Raw genomic sequence first — 8,341 nt, forward strand, 5'->3', positions numbered from 1 at the left:
TATTGAGATTCATTTCAAAAATAAAATTCTGTGATTCTGTTTCTTTATGCCTGTTTAGGATGGTAGCTCCTAACCAGCTAATGCTGGAATAATCTTCTGAGTGTACAAGTGCTAACCTTGACTATAGTATAATAGTACATGATTTGATCATTCTGTTTATACTTTGTTGTGGTTTTCCCTGAAGCAGGCACCTCAGATTGTTGAGTCCCCTTGGCCTCCTAGAAGAAGTAACTAATCATTCTAACTTTAAGTTACTGAGATTCCATCTTTGCTGTATAGGTGTTGAGCACAGATTGTTGTTGTTTCTTTTAAAATTTGGTTAATTATAGCTTTATTTATCAATTTCCCAAGTACTGCACCTTTGATTACTTACCCTAAGGAGCAGCCATTTTAATCACAGAGCTTACATCAGAACCTTTCTGGAGAGAGAGAAAACAAGGGGATAGGGAAAGCGCTGGTAAAATATATTTTAGAACCTAAGGAAAATGTCAAGGTGGAGAGAGAACTGGGGGGGAAGGGGGAAGAAGAATTTCTTGGTGGGTTCTTGTATCCCAAGATCCAAAAACATCAATGTATATCACAGGTAAGCCCCTATAGAATGTAGGGAAGAAACATAACCTGAAATCAAATACCAAATAATTATAATAATAATAATAATAGAGTAATTTTTTGTTGTTGTTGATCAGTTTTTTTTCAGTCATATCCCACTCTTTGTGACCTCATCTGAGGTTAGATTTGAACTGAGGAAGATGAGTTTTCCTGACTCAAGGCCCAGTATTTTATCCATCATGCTCCCTAACTGCCCATAATATTTTTATTAATTATATTAAGTTTTTTCAAATAGAAAATGTTAGAGTAAATAACAGAAAAATAGAACTATCTTGTAGCCTAGTCAGAGAAAGGAACTATGCCCAAAAATATTTGCTTTGAGGTAAAGGAGAGTTCTGGATTGTGTGTGTGTGTGTGTGTGTGTGTGTACCTTGGATCAAGACTGAAGCAAACACTCTTGTCTGAATTTGACTCTTTATCCTGGACTCTAGCTTTTTTTTCTCATTCCTGCTGACTTGAATTTCTTTTGCTCTTTAGTGGGATTCTGGAACTTCTTTATTGTTCCTAAAGCTTTGCCCTTTGCCCTTTTTGCCCTTGCTCTTTACCTCCAAGGCAACCACTCATTGTTTCCCCATTCTTTCTCTCCACCCCATGCTGCTTGTTACATGCATCTTGTTGCTGCCACTGATGTTTCCCAGGATGTAGCATCTCTCTTCTAGGTGAAGACTTCCTGGGCCAGTATGCCTCAGGGCTTGTCACACATTCCAAACTATATTAGGAACTGGACTCTGACTGGTGCACAAAAGGCAGCTGTACTGCTAATTAGAAGGTTCTCAGCTTTTAGCCTAGGTGAGTTAGGGTCAGCACAATTAGGGTGTCCCTGCATATATTGAGACACCCCTGCTGAGGTTTCCCCCCCAGAACCTGGGGATAAACATATACTTTTTGTTTGTCTTCTCATTTTGGGTCATGCTCCCCTGAAGTAAACATCCTTGAAAATTATCAAAGCTTTGAAGAGCCTGAAGAAAACACAAAAAAATGGGAGGGGAAGGTAAAAGCTACTGTCATGCCAGCAAAACTCTTTCCACTTTACATTTAATAAATGCATGATGAAAAATAGAAATTTATTATTTAAGATAAGCAAGACTAAATATAAATCATTGAGTAGGAATCCATTTTGCTCCTGAAAATTATTTGCCATAGTAATCATTTTTAGTACATTAAAGAGAAGATTTTTTCCCATTATTAATTGAAAATCTACCAGTATTAGTTTCCATTAGGTGATATTGTTGATTTTAAACTGTTGTCTATGGTGTTCCACAAGCTAATAAATAGGTGACGATGAGATAGGATGCGAGTTCTCCAATAATGGGCTTATATAGATACAAGGTATCATATTTATTATTTTATATACTATGGAAATGGTGCAAAAGAAAGAAAAACAAGACTGTTAGTGGTTTACTTCACATCCTTAGCTTTAGAATGTTTTGTTGTGGTTAAGTTGTTTCAGTCATTTTTGACTCTTCATGACCCCATTTGGGGTTTTCTTGGCAAAGATGCTAGAGTAATTTGCCATTTTTTTCTCCATCTCATTTTATAGATAAGACTGAGGATATTACCTTTCTCTAATAATACTATTTGCTGGAGACTCTACATTCAAAAGAATTGAAAATAACTAAAGAAATCAATCTAAATTATTTGTTCAGATTTATTTAACCCTCTTTTTGGAATTTTCCAAATGATTCAAAGGCATACAGAGATCGGTTACCAAATAATCAACTTGTGATAGGGGCAGAAGAGACAGAAACAGGAAGAAAAACAGACAGACACAAAGAGGCAGAGACAAAAAAAAATAGAAAGAGAGAGACAGAGAAGGATAAAAACACACAGAAAAAGAGAGATGGATAGAGAGATGCAGTAACAGAGACTGAATGAAAGGAAGAAAGAAACAGAGGGAGATAGAAAAGGAAGAAGGGAAAGATACAGAGAGGAAGGAGGGGAAAGGAAGGAATTAGAGGTGGAAAGGCAGAGAGATAAAGTATGAGAGGTGTGTGTTTGTGTGTGTGTGTGTGTGTGTGTGTGTGTGTGTGTGTGTGTGTGTGTGTGTGTGTGAAAGAGAGAGGGAGAGAGAGAGAGAGAGAGAGAGAGAGTAAGCTCCCCAAATGCAGTAATTGATTTAGCAGCAGTTTAAAACAATGTTGAGCACTGTCAGAGATGCTCCTTTGTGGCACTAAATCAAGTTCTTCAAGATAGATTGCATGCTAACCACACACTATCTAAAAATCTCAAGGGCTGTTTATTGTTCAGCAATTTATGATCGCCTTGTTAGAGGATTGCATATCAGGCATCCCCCGAGTCTGGGAAAGAACAGAGACAAATGGCATACAAACGATATTGAACAATTCATTATATTATATTGTAGAAACCTAAGCACAGTGTGCAGATAACCATTTTATGTACCCTGCCTTATTGAACAGTAATCACTCTGTAATGCTTTGGATATTTAAATCATATTTATAATAACACATATTAATGTAACATCCTTCATAAAGTTCTCAAGGCATTTTACAGGGCACATAAACTAAGAAAAAATACAAAATTTTAAAATGCAGATATACCTACCATGGGGTCTTTGAGGCAATATAATGAGGTAGATATACAAAATCCTAAGCTGACGGTTTAACTATTTTTAAAAGTACATGGGATAATTCAACCACATTTTAATATATTCCTGCTTATAAACTCATTCTTTATCTAAATATTTGGGTAGGTTATGTAAGCACTTATTTTCATTTTATAGTTATAGGGAGGAAGAGGGATTTTAAAAAATTATTGAGAACATTTTCTCTGAAAGTTTTCAAAGCCACTTGCCTGAAGAACAGTCACTGCTTTGGGTTTATGTGTGCGATGTATTCCTTAAAAATGCCTTATTAGAACAGAGGGAGGTTAATTTTAAGGCAAAATAAAGTGTTTGTCTTGGCATGGCTTTTCCAGCAACTAGTACTTAGTACAGTGTAACGTACCTTGTAGCTATTCAATAAAAACCAGTTAACTAATTACCCAGTTCATACTGGTCCATATGTAAGGCCTCCAAGAAATAAGGTAGAGGTTATAGGTCCACTTCTAGGAGGACCCTCTATCCCTTTCACGGTAGGGGAAAAAACTTACAAAGAATTAAACATTGACTTAGTTACTCCTCTCTCTCTCTTTTAAACATGGTGTTGCAATTGTGAAGAATTACTAGAGTATGGGTGTGTTATCAAGTAATGAATGTTCTTTTAGTAAGGGCTGCATCTAAATTCACATCTGCTTCAGAGTGCCATAGATAACTAGAAAAGAGGATGTAATCAACTTAGCTGTGTGTTTTGCAGGTGTAGAAATATCACTGTTCTGAAATTCCCAGCATTTCTTTTTGTTATAACACCAGAAGTGAGAATTATTCTAAGTGAAAGAAGGGGTTTCCTCTCATTCTTATACACACAGCTATAATGTTGTTGTTGGCAAGAATTGCACATGAAACCTATCACTATTTGAAAATCAACATGATGGAAAGGGATAGGGAAGAAACAGTGAAACAGAGAGACAAAGACAGAAAGACTGTGAGAAAAAGAAAGTAGGGGGAGAGGAAAACCAAGAAATAAGGGGAGCAGGAGGGGAAGGGAGAGGAGACTGAAAGATAGACTGATAGACTGAAATAAAGAGATAGAGAAGCTAACTGTAGAGTTGAAGAATGGAAGGAAAGATGGGATAATCACAAAACTTTTGAAGGTAAGATAATTTCAATAAGTAATAGAATTAGTATGAAACAATTTTTATTTCACTTTAGCTCATCCAGATTAGTTCTTTTGTGTATTGTTGGAAAACTCTACATTTTATGCAGAAGATAGGACAATATAAAATGTCCCCAGTATTAAATAAAAATTACTATAACTTCTTCCCAAAGTTATCTAGTAGTTGTTATTGAAAAAGTTTCTAGATGACATCATTTATTACATATTAATTCAACTTTGATGTTTCACATGAAGGACACAATGTGCACAAACTCTTCATTTCATTTCCTCTTTCTTGGACTAAAAGGGGACACAGTAGGAAACTACTGTTAGCTTGACTCAGTTGTTTCAATACTTTGAAAAGTGGTATAGAGTCATGCATTGTAAGTTATTTAGGTTTGTTTTCAAATGATAAGGGCACCATTAATTTAGGAGAGGTAGTGCCTGGAGATTGGGAGACTTATCTTCCTGAGGTCAAATCCAGCCTCAGACACTTACTAGCTATAGAGAGGATTGAAAAGTTCAATAGACATAGCAAAATAAATTTATCATTTAGGCTAGGAGATAATAAATTGAGGTCACTGGTTCTTTGGGTAACCAAAAATCATGTATGGAGGCTGCTGAATGTTTAAATACTTTTGGAAAAGAGAGTATCCCTCAGATTGAAGATCAATTCTGAATGGTTAATAATAGTTGAATATTTTTGCTCTAAATCATTAATTATTAAAGAAATGCAAATCAAAGCTTCTCTGAAGTACCACCTCACACCTCTCAGACTGGCCAATATGACCAGAAAGGATAATGATCATTGTTGGAAGAGTGGTGGGAAATCTGGGACACTATTACACTGTTGGTGGAGCTATGAACTCATCCAACCTTTCTGGAGAGAAATTTGGAACTATGCCCAAAGGGCAACAAAAATGAGCATACCTTTTGATCCAACAATACCACTACTAGGTCTATACCCTGAAGAGATGATGGAAAAGGGTAAAAACATCACTTGTACAAAAATATTCAAAGCAGCTCTCTTTGTGGTGGCAAAGAACTGAAAATCAAGTAAATGTCCTTCAATTGGGAAATGGCTTAGCAAACTATGGTATATGTATGTCATGGAACACTATTGTTCTATTAGAAACAAGGAGGGATGGGAATTCAGGAAAGCCTGGAAGGAGTGAGATGAGCAGAACCAGGAAAAACAATGTACACCCTATCAGCAACATGAGGGTGATGTTCAATCTTGATTCTTGTTCCAATGTTGTTCCATGAGCGCAACAATCAGGAACAATTTTGGGTTGTCTGCAATGGAGAATAACATCTGTATCCAGATAAAGAGCTGTGGAGTTTGAACAGATTTCAAGGACTATTCCCTTTAATTTAGAAAAAAACAGATTTCTTATTGTCTGATCTTGTTATCTCTTATACTTTTTGTTTCTTCCTTAAGGATGTGATTTCTCTCTCATCACACTCAATTTGGATCAATGTACAACATGGAAACAAAATAAAGACTGACAGATTGCTTTCCGTGGGGGGGGTGGGGGAAGTAAGATTGGGAGAAAAATTGTAAAACTCAAAACTCAAATAAAATCTTTAAAAAAAATAATTGAATATTTTAATGACAGGTGGACTTTTCTAATGAGGATTAGAAAACAAGACTAATCATTTCAGCCTCAGATCATTCCACCTCCAGCAAAGAATCAGTTTTCTATCTAGTTCTACCTGTAGTGGTTAAAATTCACCTGAGTGAATTTTGGGGCAAAGTCAGAAATGTTCTTAAGAGACTAGATTTTGAAAAAGTGGATCTTTTGATCCTATATATATAAATTGATTATTAATATAATAAAAAGCTAATCATTTTTTCTCACTTGTGACCCTGAGCAAATCACTAAACCCTGTCTCAGTTTCTTCAACCTTAAATTGAGCTCGAGAAGGAAATCATAAAACACTCCAGTATCTGCCAAGAAACCCCAAATGAGGTCACAAAAAGTTAAACATGACTGGAAAAAAAAACCCAATAAAAGTGTGGTATAATGGAAAGGTGACTGGTTTGGGGATCAAGAAGACCTGGATTCAACCCTACCTCTGTTCCATAAACCAATCTTTTGACTTTTCAGGACTCAACCAATCTCAGAGGCAACTAGATGGGGCAGTGAATACACCACCCATCTTGGAGTCAGGAGGTCTTGACTTCAAATCTGGCCTTAGACATTTGATACTCACTAGCTGTGTTGAGCAAGTCACTTAACTCCATTGTCTCTCCAAAGAAAAGAAAAGAAAAGAAAAAGCTTTAAGTTGCTGATCTATATCAATTAGGAATCTCCATACTGGAATCTCCCTAAATCAATGAAATGAACTTTTGAGGCAGACCACCCACCCACACAAAAAGTTAATTTAAAAAGTCTGCATGCTAATGTATTCATACCTCTCATAAGAGGCATGGGAGTGCATACATATGGAATTCATGAAAGAGAAAGTACTCTTGGATGCAAAACTAAATTGAAGTTAAACTTAGGAGGATATTCCACCTTGCCTTTACCTCTTTTGACCTGGCAAATTTTTCCTAGTTTAAGCCCTTAGAGAATTATTTGAAAATAAGGGAGGTTTTTCATATTTCTAATTAAAAATGAAGAAAGCAGCTAGGTGGCTTAGTGGATAGAGTCCTGGATTCAGAAGGATAGAGTATTAAGCCTGATTATATAAATCTGGCCTCAGATACCTACTAGTTGTGTGCCTTTGGGAAAATCACTTTACCTCTATTTGCCTTAATGCACTGGAGACAGGAATGTCAACCACTCTAGTATCTTTGCCAAGAAAGTTCTATGGGTGATGTTTGTGTGCTATAGTTCATGGGGTCATAAAAAGTTGGACAGCACTGAACAACAACTACAAATGAAGTGTGTGTATGTGTGTGTGTGTGTGTGTGTGTGTATGAGGTATTTGTTTTTAGTTTTTGCAAGGCAATGGGGTTAAAGTGGCTTGCCCAAGGCCACACAGCTAGGTAATTATTAAGTGTCTGAGGCCGAATTTGAACTCAGGTACTCCTGACTTCAGGGCCAGTGCTCTATCCACTGCACCACCTAGCTGCCCCTTATGAGGTGTTAATATATGCTTCTCAAAAACTGATTATTTCAATTTCTTCAAGCCCATTATTTTTATGTCATTACTACTCAAACAACTACTCATAAAGTTCAATTTCCATGGGATTGAAAAGTTTCTTAAATCTGTCAAACCTCTCACTGACTTCTCCCCTATAACAAAAGAAAAGTAAGACAACAAATAGAATAGTGTTAGCTGACAATGTACACAGTATTCCTCATTAATGGCAAGACTCCCCTTCCTTCCCTCAGCCTCCATAGTCCTAAATTAATGTAAAATGGACAAGAACCGAGACAAACTGATCCAAAAATATCTATAGGCTTCTGTTTGGAACCCATCCTGCAATATCCTCCTATGAAGAAACTGCCATTTCATTTTCATCCAGGTTAGTGTTTGCTAACTGTAGACATCTAACTATGGCCCTGTCTTGGGCCCTTCTGGATTTTTCTTTTATACTATTTCACTTGGTGATCTCCTCAGCTCTCATAGATTTATCATCCCTACACAGATGATTCTCATATCTACTTATTCAGCTCTAACCTCTCTCTTTCTTTTGTTCTTATATCTCTAACTGCATACTGGATATCTCAAAATAGATGCTCTTTAGATATTTGTTATCTCAAATCCAACTCTAATGAAATATCATACCATATTTAATCTATTGCCAATTCTGAATTAATTCTGATATTACAATATCTCTCAAATTTCCCCCTTTCCTCCTGCCCACCACCTTGGTACAAGCTCTCATCATCTCCTGTTTAAACAATCACAGAGCCTGCTGGTTGGTCTCCCTGCTCAAGTCTCTCCCTTCTCTAGTCCATCTTTCTTCAGCCATCAAGGTTGTTTTTCTAAAGTGCATGTCTGACCATGTCACATAGAACATTCAATAAACTTTTGTGGTTTACAATTGATTGGCTAGTTGGTTACTA

The sequence above is a fragment of the Macrotis lagotis genome, chromosome 7 (assembly GCF_037893015.1).
Source record: "Macrotis lagotis isolate mMagLag1 chromosome 7, bilby.v1.9.chrom.fasta, whole genome shotgun sequence".
NCBI lineage: Eukaryota > Metazoa > Chordata > Mammalia > Peramelemorphia > Peramelidae > Macrotis > Macrotis lagotis.